This window comes from Chiloscyllium punctatum, chromosome 12, assembly GCF_047496795.1.
Source record: "Chiloscyllium punctatum isolate Juve2018m chromosome 12, sChiPun1.3, whole genome shotgun sequence".
NCBI lineage: Eukaryota > Metazoa > Chordata > Chondrichthyes > Orectolobiformes > Hemiscylliidae > Chiloscyllium > Chiloscyllium punctatum.
In genome coordinates this window covers 49,453,227-49,472,321 of record NC_092750.1, presented here as the reverse complement: position 1 = coordinate 49,472,321, position 19,095 = coordinate 49,453,227, and the positions used below count along the sequence as shown (strand labels likewise).

The 19,095-nt window shown below is 37.5% G+C and overlaps 1 protein-coding gene across 21 annotated transcripts in view; it reads left to right on the top strand.

Moving 5' to 3' along the window:
• foxp1b (forkhead box P1b) overlaps positions 1 to 19,095 on the top strand; it is a 478,263-nt gene that overhangs the window by 315,836 nt on the left and 143,332 nt on the right. The window contains exon 1 of one of the 21 annotated variants that reach the window (XM_072582574.1): positions 10,276 to 10,449. The exons of the other annotated variants lie outside the window; for them this stretch is intronic. The gene's annotated coding sequence lies outside the window, so the exon portion shown is untranslated. Of the gene's footprint in view, positions 1 to 10,275; positions 10,450 to 19,095 lie in introns of those variants that run through there. 21 annotated transcript variants of the gene reach the window in all.

The window sequence follows — 19,095 nt, the reverse complement described above, 5'->3', positions numbered from 1 at the left end:
CAGAGCCTCAGAATATGGATGTCTCACTAATGGCCAGCATGGTCGCCCTAGTGGTGGAGAACATGTCATTTCTACATGCAGGTATGTAGAAGATTCTTGCCCCCCATATCTCCTGCTGTCACTATATCAGTAAGTGCCATGCATCCTGCCCTGTCCTGTTTGAATAGCTGGTTGTGTGTACAACCTATCAGTTAAGGATATGAGGCTTGCAGCAGTGCTGTGTCAAGGTAGGAACCAATGAATGTTGGTTTGACTCCTGTTTGATAGAGATTGATAATGGTGTATGGTGTTTTGACGAGTATCTGGTGTTATTGGCTCATATGATAGCAAATTGCATTTCAATATTCATTCACTGGCATGGCTGGCTGTATGAGGTTATTGAACCTTTGGCAGCATTGTATCCACATCAGCTGGTCTTGACTCCTGGCATCGACCTCCACATCTTCCTTTTGCCTGTGTCTTTTGGGCCTCTTGGTCCCTTAAAGGTACAGACTGCCTCTCTTACTTTCCACCTCCTCCACCAAACCTCCAGTTCACATTAGCCGACCATGCTGTCTGCCATATTGGGTCATTCTTTGCTGATTCTGAAGTCATGTTCACTTCCTGCATGACTGCTAGCACCCGTGCTGACCACAGTATACCTCCTTTTTAAAGGCTGCAGGCTAGCTTTAAGTGATGCTAGGAAATTAAGCTTCTGGCCACCTGCCGGTATGTGCAGTCAGTGAAGAACACAATTAGTGCTGGCTGTGCCTTGGCAATCATTTTAATGAGCACGCTGCACATTGCTGGTGTGGAGCCTGCTTTTCAATCAGTTGCTAAGGGTTAATGTCATTGTGAACACCAGATCCTCTTTTCAGGGGCTGTCCAATCTAGTGCTGTATGTATTTATTTTTTTTCAAATCCAGTCTATAAGAAATGCCTGATTGTTGCACAACCAATTTTTTTCAAACTTTTTTCTCAGTTGTTTCTGTGCAGGTGAATTTCTTCACCAAATTCATTTACAGACCTCCTTCCTGCACAGCATGTAAATTCCAGTTCTCACCAAACAATACTGTAGGAAGGCTACTGGTTAAAATAAGAAAAGCTTCCAGCAGGTCACATAAGGCTTTTAATGATTTCTTAGAAGTATCTACCATAACGTCCAAGTAGTGGTTATCACAGTGTCTCATCTGGCCTTGTAGTAACCCAGGATGGCATTGATGACATTCGTACCTGAGTGCTAAGAACTCTTAATTACCCGCATTAATGAAAACCTGCACACTGTGTTTCATAGAAGTGAAAATGCACAGGCTATGTAGGTTCATCTCAGCATAAGAGCTTTGCAATTAACACTGCCAAAGTTTGAAGGGTCAGTAGGATGCCCATGGATTAACCTGCTACTGCACAACTATATTGCACCTAATGCTCCTTTCCAATCAAGAACCCACATGTGGCATCAGAACTTTTGCTTCCAGGTGGGACTTGGTGTCACAACTTCCCAAAATGGCTAATGAACTGCATTGTTAGTTCTATTTGAAAAGAGTCATCTTCAAAAATAGACATGTCTTACCAAAAAACGAACAAAGATTTCAAGATGGGTTTGTCCATAATCATTTAGTGGCCTGCAATGACTGGTTTCACCATCACCAGTGATGCCCAGGCTCTCGGTGAGTTTATGGAACTCCAGTTGGTTGGTGTTCTTTCCTTTAGTCACATTGTGAACAATGCTTTACATGTAGAATCTGGCACACTTAATGCCACATGGAATTCCAAACATAAAGCTGAGGTCTGGCTTTGACTATCTGAATCCATGCACTTCTGACACACAGTTTATGGAGTTAGGCTGGGGCAAATGAATGGCTCCAGATTTTCAGTCCCAGCATTTATTTGACTCAACATTTTATTACTCTATGTTTCATTAATTTAGAATTGGATCCTATGGCCTGTTTGTAGTACAAAATTCTCTACCCTTTTGAACTGTAAATTAATTTCATTTTCAGGATCACAATTAATAAACAAATAACACACTCAAACCTTGACCCATAGTTGTTAAATGCAATGTATCATTTTAAATGAATAAAGGAAATGTCGATTGTGATCTCAGCATAATAATAATTTGAAAAGATCACTTGTCATTTTGCATTGGATGTTAAGCTACTGCTAGGTAGTCTAGACATAAGGAAAATGATGCCAATATCTTTCATCCTGCACATTTTCTGTCCTAACTCAAAACTAAGATAAACAAACTTGGTGTACAGTCGAGGGAAACTGATATCATTGACAGAGATTAGTTTCTGAGCGATCTATGAGAGACAGAGACAGTTTTGAACATCTGTGTATTGGATTGGATCGATACCATAAACAGGTGAGATCAGCAGACTAAAATGAATCAAATTGTTTTCCAAAAAAAAAAGTTGTGTATTTAGTTATGTAACTCTGTGTCATTCAGAGGCATATTTTATAATGGGTTCTGAGATGGGTCACAGTTGTCATTCTAAAAAGTTAAAAATGAAAAGCAGCTGTTATGGATTTTATGATACATAACCCTGCTCTTTAAAATACAACTGTTGTCCTGTTGGCATACCATTGAGGGCTGTGGCAGGTTAAGGGATGGGGGGAGGGATACCAGCCACTTCTCTTTTTGTTTAGTGTGCACACCTGACAAAGACTTGTATGCAATTAGACTTACCATCGAACCATTAAAAATCATTATAAATTTGGCTGAACAGCTTACAAAGCATATTGTCTTAAAAACCACATTGTACATCAACAAGATTACAGTACAATGACTGAGGTGCTCCACTCTGAATACTGCCAGTGGAACATGTCCCCAGTGAAGGATTTCCATTGTCTCTTTGCTTACACTAGACTTCCTTTGTCATCAAAAACACAAAAGTGAATGCAGTTGAAGATTTTTCATAAGCACAAATGATTTGCCAAGTGATATTAACAGTTTGAGCTATGGTTTTGAGTTTAGATTTTTATATTTAATTTCTTTCTACAATTATGCATTAGATTATTTGTAAAGAGCCAGGAGCTAATTGTTATCTGAGTAAATATTCCAAAGTGCCATACTCACTGTTCCATTGCAATCATATGTCAAGTAATGTATTGCTCCATCAGTCCACCAGCCCCATGGAGAGCTGAAAGAAATACATTCAATGAAGACGATAATATTGAATTAAAAGTGTGATGATTTCTAAGGAATGGAAACCAAAAGCCAAAGTGCAGTGGTGATAGGTGTCTGTCAGGAAAACAACATTTTAAATTATACCAGCATAGTAACAGATGGAAAAATCAACACAGAAAAAAATTGAAAAATTTCAGCATACATCTTCAGCCAAAATCAAATAATCAGATCTATCAATTTGAACTTTAGGGCTTGAGGGAGGAATTAGGTGAAATTGTTAATAATTTTAAAACAAGACAAAAAATGTAAACAAAAATTCAGGGGCACAAATGAAAAGCTTCTCGATCACATGGGGTTTGCAGACCGTAGAAATGTCCTGTTTACAGATCTATTTGCAAAGATTGTCAAAAGTTACAAGATTAGGAAAAGCTGGGCAAACCAAAGAAAACTGATAATAAATAAGTCACATGATGCCTTTATTCAAAAAATGTTGTTAAGATAAAGCTGGCAATTACAGACCAATCAAAGTGGCAGGGTAACTATTAGAAACAGCTATTCGGAATAGGATTAGTTGCATGGAAAAATATGGCTTAATTTGAAAGAGCCAGCATGGATTTGTTAAGGAAAAATCATGTCTAAATAATTTGCTGGAGTTTTTTGAAGAAAGAAGGGACGGTTGATGAGGGTACTGCTGTTGATGTGATTGACTTGGACATCCAAAAGGCATTTGAAAAATTCCAGACAACAAACTTATGAAAAAAGCTGTAGTCAATGGCATAAGTAGCAACATCAGTACAAAATTGGCTGAGGGATAGGATACTGTAATATTGGTTAATGGGTATTTTTCAAGCTGGAGGAACACTTGGACTGGAAATCTACAGGTTCAGTATTGAATTCATGCTTTTTCTACACATATAAATGATCTAGATCTTGGTGTGCTGTGGATGATTTGTAAGTTTATGGATGCTACTAAACTTAGGAGCATTGTAAACTATGAGGAGAATGGTGTAGAACTTCAAAAAGGCACAGACAAATTGGTGGACAGCTAGGTGGCAAGTGAAGTTCGATGTGGAGAAATATGCGATGATATGTTTCAATACTTAGAAATGGAGAGACAGTATAAAATAAAAGGTACTATTCTAAAGGGTGCAAAGAAGCAGAGGAACCTTGGTGTATACGTGAATAGGTGACTAATGGTGACAAGACATGTACAGAGGGCAGTTAATAAAGCAGTCAATAGGGGAATAATATAAATTAGCAGGGAGGTATGTCGAACCTACAGAGGGATACTATTTAGACTTTAGCTGGAGTATTGTATACACTTCTGGCCAGCATACTTTAGGAATGTTGCAAATGCATTGAAGAGAGTGCAAACGCGGTTTAGAGGCATGGTACAGAATTGGGAAATGTCAATTATGGGAATAGATTGGAGAATTCAAAGAGATTTTATACGAGCTTTCAAATCATGAGGGACAGAATAATTAGGAAGAAACTGTCCCCACTATAAGAGGATCAAGAAACAGAGGACATAAATCTAAAGTGTTTTGTTTTAAATATGAATAAGATGTGAACAAACTTATAGGCAGTGTGTATTTAGGGTCTTAAATGCATTTCCTGGACATGTGATGGAGGCAGACTCAGTTGAGGAATTCATGAGGATATTGGATAATTATTTCAATAGAAACAAAGTGAAGGATTGCAGGAGATTGCCAAAAATGCACAGACAGCCAGTGCAGATATGATAGCCCCAATGGCCTCCTTTTGCAACGTAACAGTTCTCTAGTTCTGAGTAACAATGTACTAATCCACCAGCAACATGAGGAGTGAGAGATACACCCTTGTATTAGTCCAGCCTTTTAAGTCTAAAGTGTGATTTTTTCTTCAGTAGGAACCAGAAAACTTAACGCTCCAACCTCCATTTGAGTGTTGCTTCTATTTAAATAACTTGTGACATTTGTGACCAAGAACTCCAGATGTCACTTTTCCCTGTTTATACTACTGTTCTGTTCAGGTCCTGGTTGACACCAATTCAGGGAGTTGCCTATGAGTTCAACATTTATGTTGCGTATTAATTATTTTGAAACAGCTTTTGATATGGCCAGAGTTATTGGAGTGGCTTGCAATCTTAAAAATAGAGATTCATACAAAGTTTGTTTCCACACCACTAGGTTTATAGCATGGACCTTCAATTAATTCACTTGTGGACCAAAAGTGAAATATTACGGATGTTGTAAATCTGAAATAAAAACGGAATATGCTGGTAATAATTAGTAGGTAAGGTGACATGTGTAGGTGGAAGAGCAAAGTTAATGGCTCATAAGAAAGTTTCTTGACCTGAAATGTTAACTTCTTTTTCGCTTTACGTATGTTGCCTATCCTGCTGAATAATTCCAGCATTTTTTTTTTGTTTCACTTGTGAATCACTTTGACAAGTCTCCAGACACATGATCTCGCTTGACCTGTTTACTATGCTGGACATGGGCATCTTAATACCACATCAGATTCGTATTTTCATGGGCTTGTACTATTGCCAGTGCTATTTGTTGTTGCTTCGGAGCTAGCAATGGGAAATTTGTGGTTTATAACATTTCTATAAATGTTCTGTTAGATTTTCAGCACAGACTTCAATGGTGTCAAAGGCTATGAGTGATTTTCCAAGGTTGATCTTTAGTATTGCCACTCCTGAGCTGATATTGGATATCGCTGGGATATAAGCACTTAGAGCTACAGAAATCTACAGCACAGAAACAAGGTCCTTTGAGTTTGCACAAGTCTAAAACAGCTAGCTACCTATTTAATCCCATTTTCCAGCACTGGATCCATTGCCTTGTGTGCCTTGACATCACAAGTGCACATCAAAATACTTCTTAAATGTTATGAGGGTTTCTGTCTCTGTCACTCTGACAGGCAGTGAATTCCAGATTTCCACCACCTCCTGCCCTTACCTTAAATCTATGCCCCTCTGTCAAGGGGAAAAGTTTCTCCTGTCTACCCTATCTGTGCCCCTCATAATTTTGTACATCTCATGTCCTGCCTCAACTCCAACTGCTCCAAAGAAAACAACCCTAGTCTGTCTAATCTCTTTTGATAATTAAACAGTTCGCGCCCAGGTAACACTTCAGTAAATCTCTTCTGCACCCTGTTATGACCCAAACCAAACCCCCTCAAAATCTCTTAAGTTTGCCTAGACCTAACTTGTTCTTATTTTACAGGTAAGTGTGAGGTGTTGCATTCCAGATACAATTTGATTGATCAAACTACTTGACATTAAGCACAACACAATATCTAAAAGGAGGCTGAGGGGTGACCTTATTGAAGTTTACAAAATTATGAGGGGCATGGATAGGATAAATAGGCAAAATCTTTTTCCTGGGGTCGGGGAGTCCAGGACAAGAGGGCATAGGTTTAGGGTGAGAGGGGAAAGATATAAAAGAGACCTAAGGGACAACTTTTTCACGCAAAGGGTGGTGTGTGTATGGAATGAGCTGCCAGAGGAAGTGGTGGAGGCTGGTACAATTGCAACATTTAAGAGGCATTTGAATGGGTATATGAATAGGAAGGGTTTGGAGGGATATGGGCCAGGTGCTGGCAGGTGGGACTAGATTGGGTTGGGATATCTGGTCGGCATGGACAGGTTGGACCGAAGGGTCTGTTTCCATGCTGTACATCTCTATGACTCTATGACTCTAAATAAAAGCAAATAAATGGTTTACCTGTAACTCTACCAAAATGCTCAACAAAATAACATAAACATTAACTACTACTAATTAACTGTTCCAATATAATAACATTTCATAAACACACCCCTGGCAAAGGCAAATTCAGTAAAATAGGCAATTGTAGCAGCAAGAAGAGAACCTTAGTTTTTAACTGTAACAAAAAGAGAAATAAGAGTTTCCACATGCACCTTCATGACCCCAGTAACTGCTGAAAGCTAAAACTAAAACTCCTGGTTCTCTGGGCGCTTGACCCCACCAATGCAACTGCTTCAGTTGCTCCAGCTTTTAAATTAAAAACCTAAGGCTTCAGAGGCTGTTTACTTTATTGGCTTTGAACAGACCATGGTTAACCTCTGTCTCAACCTTTCTTGGTTAAAACGAAGGACAAAATGCACTTCCCAAAGCCATGATATCATCACACATATCGGAACACTTCAACCCCAGGGCATCAATGTGGACTTCAACAGCTTCCTCATTTCCCCTTCCCCCACCTCATCCTAGTTTCAAACTTCCAGCTCAGTTACTGTCTCCTTGACTTGTCCGACCTGCCTATCTTCTTTTCCACCTATCCACTCCACCCTCTCCTCCTTGACCTATCACCTTCATCTCCTCCCCCACTCACCCATTGTACTCTATGCTACTCTCTCCCCACCCCACCCTCCTCTAGCTTATCTCTCCATGCTTCAGGCTCACTGCCTTTATTCCTGATGAAGGGCTTTTGCCCGAAACGTTGATTTCGCTGCTCGTTGGATGCTGCCTGAACTGCTGTGATCTTCCAGCACCACTAATCCAGTATATATCATCACACTATCACATTCCTTCTATAACTTAGATTCCAGAACCTCACACCATATCCTCGCTGTGGCCTAATTAACTTTTTCGCCAGTTGAAGCATTACCTTCCTGTTCTTAACCTAGTAAGCTTGGCCAATGAAGGCATATTTGTAGCACATAACTATTTGGTATTGAGAAGGAGGTGATGAGTTGCCTTTTTGAACTACAGGAATACCCAAGATAATGTTGGGAGTGGAGCTCCAGGAACAGTGAAGGAACAGCGATATATTTCCAAGTCAGGATGGTTTGCGGTTTGGAGGGGGAACTTTCACTTGGTACTGTTGCCATATATCTGCTTCACCTGTCCTTGCAGGGGCAGAGATTGTTAGTTTGGAAGGTGCTGTCAAATGAAGCTTGGTGAGTTACTGCAGTACAACTTGTAGCTGGTACAAAATGCTTCCATTGATAGTGGAGGGAGGGAGTGTTTAAGGTGGTGTATGGGGTATCAATCAAAGGGGCAAATTTGTCCTTTATGCTGTCAAGCTTTGGGTATTGTTGGAGCTGCACTAATCTGGGCAAGTGGAGATCACTGCTTTCACTCTTGACTTGTTCTATATCAGGCTTTGAGGAGTCAACAGCTGAGTTATTCAACACAGAATTCCAACCCTCTTACCAACCAATGCAGTGACAATATTTATGTGGTTAGTCCAGTTAAATTTCTGGTCAGTTGTAGCCCCTAGGATATTGATTGTGGCTGTTTCAGCCATGCTAATGTCATTGATTGTCTTGGGGAGATAATTAAATTATCTCCTGTCGTGGATGATCATTGTGTTTGGCACTTGTGTTTTGCCAAAATCTTACTTGTCACTTATTATCCCAAGCCTGAATATTGTCCAGAACTTGCTGCATATGGAGACAGACTGCTTCAGTCGCTGAGGAATCATAGATGAACACTGTGCAGCCAATGGAGAGTTTTTTCCCAAATTTCTATTGAGTCCAGTTTTTATTGTGGTCCTTGGTGCCCTACTGAATCAAATACTGCCTGGATATCAAGAGAAATGTCTTGGACCTCACCTCTTGAAGTCAGTCATTTTGTCCATGTTTGGACCAAGGTTTTATTGAAATCAGGAGATGAGTGACTATAGCAGAACTGAAATTAGTGTTAGTGAGCAGGTTATTGCTTTGTAAATGCAACATTGATAATGAAGTGATCTTCTGTCACTTTATTGATGACTGAAAATGGACTGATGGGCAGGGTTGGATTGGTCCTGCATTTTTTGAACAGGACGTACCTGGGTAGTTTTTCACATTGCCTGGTAGATGCCAGTTCTGTAGCTAGGCTGGAGCAGCATGCCTCGGACCACCACTGGTTCTGCAACATAAGTCTTGAGTATTACTGCCAGAATAGTGGCAGGATCTGTAGCGGTTGTGGTATTGCCACCTACAGACATTTCTTGATATCACGTAGCTGAATTGGCTCAATACTGACATCTGTGACTCTGGGACCTCAGTTCAGGCCAACACAGTTCTTCTGCTTGGCATTTCTGGAGGAACAAGGTAGCAAATGCTTCAGCTTTGTCTTTTGATGTGCTGGGTCCTCACATCTTTGAGGATGAAGATACCTGTGGAGTCTCCTTGTCCCCCTGTAGATTAATTGTTGAACATCATTCACACCTGGATGGCAGGCCGGAAGAGCTTGGATTCGATCAATTAATTGCTTTTAGAAAATGAATGCAAGTAGCCCAGGAGGACTGAATTTTTCCCCTTTGCTCAGAAAGGTGGACTGAGATAGCAATTTTGCAGTGTGGGAACCAAGAACATAAATATATATTCCTTTAACATGCAACACAGCAAATTTGTCTGAATTGGACCCTCAGTAGGACATGAGAGAACTGAGTTGATATGTTAGAATCCCTTGTCTAAGTCCGTTATATATTTATCAAGATTTCACACAAGTTGAAAGGCTGGGACATCCTACCCAGGGAAATCTGAGGGAAGCAAAGAAAATAAAATGATGTCAACAAAGAAATGTGATAACCAACAATTTAGCTGTTGCTTTGCTTGTGCAAGTATCATAAATCATATAACAAATGATCATTTAGGAGTTGCACTTCAACAGTGGAGAAAAAAATCAGCAAAGAATAATTTCTAAACATTAGCTTTGTACTGTTGCTGTGTTTGTACTGTTTGCTGTGTTGAAACACCAAATAAAGTTTTAAAATTCCATTGAAGCATACATTCATGAAACCTGTTCTTTTCACGCTTGTGTGCAAGTTGGGCATGCAAAACAATATATTTGGCGCAAAAAAGACAATTTGTTTTTAGCAAATACTCATTCAGAAAATTATTTACAAAACAGGAAGTGGGAACAGTTTGACATTAGAAATGCAGTGCTGATTACTTTTAATAAAAATGGTTGTACTTCAGTTTTCAGTACATCGTTCTCATTAAATTGTTAAGCTCTAACTCTAGTAACACTTGGAGCTGGTTGATATTAATAGATAAAACTACAATGCAGCATTTTTCTGTGCAAAAACAAACTGGAATTCATACAGTAAATAATTGGTCATGAAATCTCAATTACGCAAGGACTTTGTTTTACCTGTCATCTCAAAAGAGGAGGGCTGCTACAAAAGGCATCGGAATCTCAAGGATTGATTCTGGTGAGTAGTTAACTATGATTGGTGAGCAGGGTGTGGCTGATTGGCTTTCTACCATGTCAGTCTGTGCTCACCCTTGCGAGTGTAATCTGTCTGTATCTGCAGAAAGCTGAGTTTATACAGGAGGCTTATTAGTGTTTCATGGCCCACCACTCTGTTTACTACGGCAGCTAAATGGAGTTTGTCAGGTTTGTCAATATGATTGATTCTGCAATTTTAGTACCTTTCCTCGGTAAAACTGACAATTTAATTTATCTAGGAGAAAAGAAGCAGCATAACTTGCTTTGTGCAATATTTTACCATTGTTGCTACTTTATTCATCAGCTTCCTTTAAGAGTTCTTTTCATCACTGAAACCATTGTCATTTACTGTGTCTTTCAATAGTAGGAACAGGTTTTGTGAGAATTTGTTTACGCTGCATTTAATGGCAATTTATAACATGTCTGAATCATAAAATGGAAACAAACAAGAATATTCTTTGTTGCTAGCCATAATCTTCTTAATCTATTTCAATATTTTTATATGGTCATGCAGAAGCCAACTGCCCATGTATCAAGTATATTGAGACAGTAGAGAAAATCAGTGGATTAAGTTAAAATGATACGGAATTAAATGAGTACAGAATTTATATCAACAACTGTCTGTTGTAAAGTGTTCACTAGTGACTATACACAGTCACATTCCTGCATAGTCCAATAGGGTGTGAGATGCAAAGAACCTGAATGTCAATGTTGCAATGTTTAGAACTACTGGGATGTTGTCATAGTTAAGGAAGCTTTCAGGAAATGAAGTAATGGGAGGATGGTATTTTTAAAAATTGTATAGACAGTTTAAATGATGCTGCTATTTAACTGCAAAAGCACTCTTACAGCTCCATTTGTTCGTACAAAAGGGAGTTTCCACATTTATGTCATTTTACCTTGAGTTATCAGCAGTGGTTTTAAAAGTCACATCAAAAGGTATTAATTTGGAGACAAATGAGTGGCATGTTCTCTAGTGTCCAAACTCTATACTTACTGTAAGGAAATGGGATAATCATATTTTGACCATTTGAATTATCATTTGCAGGAGAGATTTCTTAAATGTTGTTTGTTTTTAGTTCTTATCCACTGTGTGCTTTGTTAGCTCAGTTTTATCTTTTGAAGTGGGTTTTGACTTTCAAATTTCTATCACTTTTTTATCTGAAACCAAATACAGTGTTAAGTTACAAGTTGCTGTATGCACTAACTCTGTCTAGAGTGGCTTGTGATTGATATGAGGAGCTTAAAGCACCACTTAGATGATAAAGACATTGCTTTTATGTTGTGGAGCACTGTGGTTAAAGGATTTACATGAGCCCCCAATTCACAGCTGGACTGAAGCAGACAAATTCTACTGTCTACGGGGCAAAACTGTTTGTTTTGATTTTCAGTTTCTACTTTCAGTTTGAAATTTCATTGTCGTATTGTGTGAACAAAACTAAATGTTGATGATGTATTCCAGCAATGTGCAGCCGACTTGGCATAGAATCTCAGAGTGCTGAACTGAGAACTGATTTGTCTGACAGTTTATAATCAAAGTTGATTTATTGTTCATTAGTAGTGCATTAGCCCTTTCAGGAAAGGCAGTTATTTGTGCAGTGGCCTGTCAACCAAAGAGACTGCTAGCACCTGTCATTTCTTTACCATGACATTGGCAGCTATATATTATAATACTGAGTGGTACATTGGCATAGTAGGACTGAGTTTGATATTTTCTTTGGCTATTGTTTTGCGTGCATATTTTAATTGATGACGCTGTAAGCAACAACAACAGAATGTTAAACAAAACAAAATTTGACAACCTGTTGTCATGGAAATGAGGATTAACTTGTGTTGTTACAAAGGATAGAATCAAAACAAAATGTGATGTTTCACCAGGGTGCATTGTCTTTTATGAATTTTCATGGGGGAAGGATTTTAAGGGCTGTGATCTTAATTAAATCTCAACTGATTCAAATAATACTTCTGAAGGCATTCAGTGTTGCATAACCTTTATTGAGCAGATAAACCATAAATCATCTGCCTACATGATAGGAAGAGGTGTTGTACATGACTTTTCCTTAATTTTAAGGTATAATTTTAAGATAGTGAATGCCAAAGAAATCAACCTGATTCACAATATAAAAATCCACCTTGATGTGTGAAAAGAGGGTTATTCAAAACAGACTCATAAGCAAAAGGAAAGGAAAGACTGAAAAGAAAACTGCTGTGTTGCCTCATATTATGTTGGTTTTAGTATACATTTTGTCTGCAGCCTTTGAGCCTCCAAACATCTGAGTGCTGAGATAAGATGTTAAACCAACTGTAGCTTGTGTTTTCCCTTTCAAAATTGCTAGTGCTGGAGCTGTAAACACCTGTGGGTAACAAGAGCTGACTGTGGGAAAGTCCTGACACCGCTAACTACATTTGTTGTTTTTAGGTGAAAGGCTTAGCTAGTTCCTTTTTAGTGGTTTGCTTGTTCAAAAGAAAACAAAAATGACCTTCAGAGGAAAATTATTTGTTTATTTTGGGAGATTATTAAATGCATGCATATGACCATTCACACTGAAGCTCCATGCTAACATGATTTTGTTGTCAATCTGAACTGAAATTAAAATCTAAATCTATTGTCTAAGCTACATATCTATGCATATGGCTTCCTGTTTGTAAAATACTATCAACTGAAAAGTTAAATGAAACAAATTTAGGCATCCTGTTTTATTTATCCTAAAGTCTGAAGCAGGTAGTTGCAATCTTCAGTTTTGGAACCATAAAATAATGCAAGCAAATGAATAAAAACCCTTTTAAAAATAATGTATTTCTGATGATTTTGAGTCTGAGCAATAAGGGTGTGGAACACTTGTGCTTTAAAATGGCATGGTGTTCTTCACAGAAATAAAGGTAGTTACTTTATTATACAAACATTGCACAGTTGCTATCACCTTGATATATTTAGCCATGAGTTGGTGTGTTACCATTAAGAATTTGTGAAAATGCTGTAATCGCTGTTTCAGGTTTGTAATTTTTAATGTTGCGCTTTCATGGAATTTCACGAGTTGTTGTAAGCATGCCTTGACTTAAGGAAAGATTTTTTTTAAAGAGATGAGACATGATTTGTTTGCATGACTTACCCTTGCTACTGAAGTCAACTTCATTATTATTAAAATATTTCTGAACATGGTAAACCAACAATATCAGAAAGGTCAGCCTCTCTGATTTTCTCTGGGGCTTGTTATTTTGTACTTTTCAATTTTATTTGATGTCCTGACAAAACAAGATGACATGAGGAAGCATACATTAAAATCTGATTTTCATCTAACCTGTTACAACATTGGCAGCTTAATTTCTGCTGCCATTGATAGAAGTTGTCTCTTTGTGCAATTACTTTAATTGCCACACCACTCTGAAAAAGGTTTCTTTCAATGCTTCCGATTTGTCTTGATTTGCTTTTGGCTTTTTGAATTCATTTTGACCTCTGACAGTTCAAGAGCATTCTGGATAGAGTGTGTCTTCATTAGGAGTGAATCAGTGAATAGTGAAATCATCAGAGGAGCGACTGATGTTTTCTCATTAGAATCTAATTTGCACCCTTTTGCTTAGAAGTGATGTATAGCCTATCTACCCAAAGGATATGTCTGGTGCAGGCTGCGTGCTGCACTCTCTGTGTTTAAACTAAATAAAAGTTTAAAAGTGTTCAATACAGAACCTGAAATGTTCAGCTTTCTAATGTCAGAATGACTGAAATGAGCAAACTGTTATGCTAAAATTCTGGTTGGAATGTAATAATTCAGATGCATGCATGAGTACATATCTGAGATTTGTAGCTTCTGACTGCACATCTTGGTCGTCCTGATTTGATTACCAGTCTTCTTGTACTTTGTGCTTTGAATACTCCTCCCAGGATATTCTCTAGCAGCCTTTCTATTAAAACCTAAAACAGTGCATAATTATTTGTAGAAAACCTTTTGGTTTTTGTTGCACTTCTTCAAATTAAGATTGACATCTTATCAAAGTAGACAGATACATACCATTTCCTCTGCAATGTAGTGTTGAATAGTAACTTTAAACATCGAAACTTCCCTTGCAGTAACAGCTAGAAATATGCATTTTATATGTTGCTGTAACCAATTAACTAAAAATTATAGCCCCGTATCTACGCTTCCAACCATTGATTTTGTCCCATAACTTGTAAATCAATACTGTCGGCGTATTCTATTAATTACATCATTTACCTTGTCTTCAGAAATATATGTAATATATTTTCCTTATTATAATGGAGGCTATTTTCAATTAAATCTTCTGCAGGCGTGTAGAGCAATGCAAGGCACATGCATAGGCTACTGTGTACATGGCCCATTAACTGTTCTCCATTTAATGATGATTGAATGAAAATTAAAAATTTAAGAGACTGATTAAACAGCTGGGGTAAACTTTCCTTCATCAAGGAGCAGTATACTGCTTTTACTGTTGTGATGCTAAAATATTTCAGAAAGGTCTGAACTATGACTCCAGCAGAATAATGGAGTGAATGTCCAGCATTAAAAGAGATGTCGATGAACTAGCTTTTCACTCTAGGCTGATGTTGCTTGTATTGTTCTTACAATACATTTAGGATATGTACTGTTTTTAATATGATGTTTTGTGGTGTTTGGGATAAATGTTGCATCTTTTTTTAAGTTTGCATTTCGCTACAAATCTGCATTCCTATTTGTTTTTCATTGTTTCTTTTGATCGACTATTTGACTTTTCCACTTTTACAAATCTGCATAGTATAATGTTTGTGCTGATACGTAATTACTATTTAGTATTATAACGAAAGTCAATATTATATAATATATATATATCATATATATCACTCTCTTGTGGCATTTACATTAGCTGCCAGCTGTGAGTAAAGTGCGCTTGAGCCTATATGAAGAGATTACCTGGCTGTAAATATCACCAGAAATCATTCTGATGTGAGGTCATTTTAGATGATCATTGCTGTCAATATAACATGTTTAACAGCAATTTCAATACATCTTCCCAGACATGAAAAACATACCCCCATTCTACAAATGCCTAAAGATCCATCATGGCAGGTGATGTGTGTGCATTCCTTCTGTTCTCGAAGTGCTCTAACTGACCTATTTGTTCACACTGCTCTGTGTCCAGTGGCTCATGCCTGAGAAAGGGTTTAGGTTCCCAGAATGCATGTGCAATGGACACAATGCCTACTTGTGTTCCCTTTGTGAAAATGTCCTACAACTAACTACAGTATGCACAGTATGCTTACCATACTTAATTTTTCTACAGATGCAGCAAAGCCAAATCAGTGGTCCTGAAAGGGAACGCTGAATATTGCCAACCACAACAAAAAATTATTTTACTGGCCCTTATTGTGAGTCAAAGAAAACAAGAGCCTATGTCTTGGCTGCATATTTAAACTCCTGATGAAGGGCTTTTGCCTGAAACATGGATTTTTCCTGCTCCTCGGATGTTGCCTGACCTTCTGTGCTTTTCCAGCACCACTCTAATCTTGACTCTGATCTCCAGCATCTGCAGTACCCACTTCCGCCCTGCATATTTAAACTGTCTTTCACCACTCCCCTCCAACTTGAGTGCCCTCTGCCTTGTCCAATCTCGCTTGGATGCTCCAGCTGCCACCTGAACTGATTGAACTTGCTGGACTCTGTCACCAGCGAAATGGCCCTAGAAGTGTGACTGCAAGCTGCAGATGGCCAGTGCTTCCTTAGTGAAGCTGGCATGCCACTTTGCTGGGGCTGTAGTAGGATGTAGTAGTATGCGGGTCCATGCCCCAAATTGGACACAGTCCGATATTTCTTTTAATGGCAGTGTTAGAATGCATAAAAACCAAGCTAAAAATCTGTAAACCGCCTTGTGAATTGTTAAAGCTTTCATGGACAATATAATATTTTAATTTAATTTGCTGAAAGATTTGAATAATGTTTTTCTCGTCACTTGAAAAAAGCTGCTGAAAGGGCACTTTCTGCTGCCGTAGTAAAACATTTGGCACGCATTCACCTTCTTTTAATGGTGTCATTTTTTCAGAATCTATATTTTGTCTTTTATAGATGGCTACATTCTGCAAAAATGTGATTGATCAGCACATGTGTACAGCTAATCTCCCCTGTAACAAAATATAGTATGGTGGCATCAAGGCTTTTTTTTTAGTGGGACAGGTAAAATAAATATGCTTTGTGTAGTCAGAGAGATCTTCGATTTTTGATCACATTCCTAGGTAATGAGTTTTATATTTTCTCTTTAAAAACAAACCTGCAAGCTAAATATCATTTGCTTCATTATACAGGATTTGTAAATGTCAAGATTGCACATTGCATTTTCTTTTTTTATATAATAAAGTCATTTCAGTAAGGTCATTTTAAAAAGTTTATTGCCTTTGTAAATAATTTCTATGTCTGACCTAGCGCAGATTATTTAAAGCAAAAGCCTGAAAAATATCTCTTGCATATTGAATAGGTAATTATTGATTGCATATTAATATTTCCTGGTTTCCAATAGTAATAGAATCTACTGTTGCTCTGATTGTCTTGAATGTTAATGCGATTAGCATTTTACCTGGCACAAAAACATGTTGTGTACTTTATTTACATAGAAATAACTTTGATTCTAGATTAGGTCAGTTTTGTTTTTTTATTTAAACTTGACTTCATGCAAAAAAATCTTAAGTTTCATCTTATGTAATTGCAGTGACATTGAAACCTCAGACTGACATAAATTGCAGTGACCAAGTCATTGCTTGAATTATTGAAAAAGCAGATGCAAGTAAAATTTTCAGTTTCTTTGTTAAATCTATTCCAATGTAAGCCTTGTACTTGCTTTAAATGTAAGCATTCAACAATGGCATCTATTTGTTAATTAATAATCTGAAAAATGATTTTTGATAAAATACTTTTGAATCTTGGAATATGGCCATTTGAAAGGCAGTGAAATCTCCAAATGAAATGGTGTTTATGCTTTTAGTATGATAGAGAAAAGGATTTCAATGTTGATTCACTTTTGAAGTAAATCTCTTCTGTTCTTGTATTGGAGCTTTGCAGCTATGAATGGAAACAAGAATAACACATTTGTGGAGAGCATGAATATTGTTGAAAGAAAATCACACACTTCAGATCAGTTGTGGAAGAGGCCATAATAAGTTAAGCAGTTCTCCATAGGCAAGCAGGGAGGGGAAAAACAGGAGCAAGTCCCTCTAAGCCAATTTTATGTACTAGTTGTTACCTAGATGAAGATGGCATCCACAGATGAGCAGGTTGTCTAAAAGGCCTATTAGAATAATACTTAAAAGTTCATGTAAAAGCTTAACTCTTGGCTGTAAATATTACCAAATATCTTTAAAGTCCCACTTCAGCTGTGTCATTCCAATAAGAAAGAAAGTTTGATCACTGTTCTGTTATTAATATCCTCCTCAGAGCAGTACAGCAATAGGTTTTGCAGGGTTAATTATTATGCAGTGCTAATACTATCTAAGAAACTGCAAGAGTTTAATTGTTATTTGGATAGGAAGGGTTATCTATTGGTGCAGGATTTGGAAAATCCAGTTATGTTCCTTTTCAATAGAAAAAGTAGTGAAGATAAGTCTTGCTCTCTTCCAAATATTACTTTAGATCAAGGTGTAGTTACTCCCATACGTCTCAATTGTATGGTCAATAAATATGGTAAAAACAAAAAGAACTTTCACTTCCCCTCGTTCCCTTTTATGTTGTGAATTCCAGAATAAGTGTTCTTTTTGTTGTCTTTCTCTTGCAATTTCGGTACATGCAAATAAATATATTAAACTTTTAGGAAAGATGTGTAATCCAGATTCAATGACGGGCAAACAAATCCAATCTGGTTGTGCAATGGTGTAATTCTTCCCTCATTTTTATCAGAAATTGATCGAGTATAACTTTTTCTTGTGTATCAGGATTTAACTTTTAATTGCTGAAAGATTATGAGAACTGGAATTAGCACAGAATAATTGGATACATATTTTTGCAAAATACGTCTACAGAGCCTCAGTCAAGTATTAATATTTTACCTGATTAGGTATTCACAGACTACATAAATATAACTAGCAATAAACTTACTGTAATTTCTAATTCATTGTAAATTAGTCCGGTCACTTGAACTGCATTGGTGTTTGCACTTTGTGACTAAGAATGGCACTAAAACTAATAATTTATGTAGAGCAAGCTTCTTCTTTGTGTTCGATAGTATGAATAATGAATGTAAAAAAGCTACTTATTGTTAAAGATGAACACGGCTCTAAAAGCTTTAATTGCTTCTGTTTCTGTTTTTGGAGAACTGAAGAAAATAAACTCATGTTGAAGGTCCAAAAAAAAAATCTGACCATCAGACCCAACAGTGACAAAAGTGATTCCTTGATCTTATTATGAATATGGACGTATGATTAGGAAATGTTTGCAGGCTTCACAATAAAACGAAAGCTGTAGAAAATAATTTCTGCAGTATTTAAGAAACTAAATATGATGTCAGTGTTCTCCATGAAGTCTCACAATCTGAAGATTTTGGCAAGGTTTCATAATGTGATAAGTACCTCATAACACCTGTTGTAGTTCTCTGTTATTTTACGTTTTTATCTATTTCTTCCAACATTACTAAATTAATGGCCTATTAGCTTCCCATCAGAAGGAAGTTATATCTTATGTCTGGGGCTGTTTGTAATTCTCTTAAGATTAGAGTGGTGCTGGAAAAGCACAGCAGGTCAGGTAGCATCCGATGAACAGGAAAAATTGATGTTGGAGGCATCAGGAGTCTGATGAAGGGCTTTTGCCCGAAACATCGATTTTCCTGCTCCTCAGATGCTGTCAG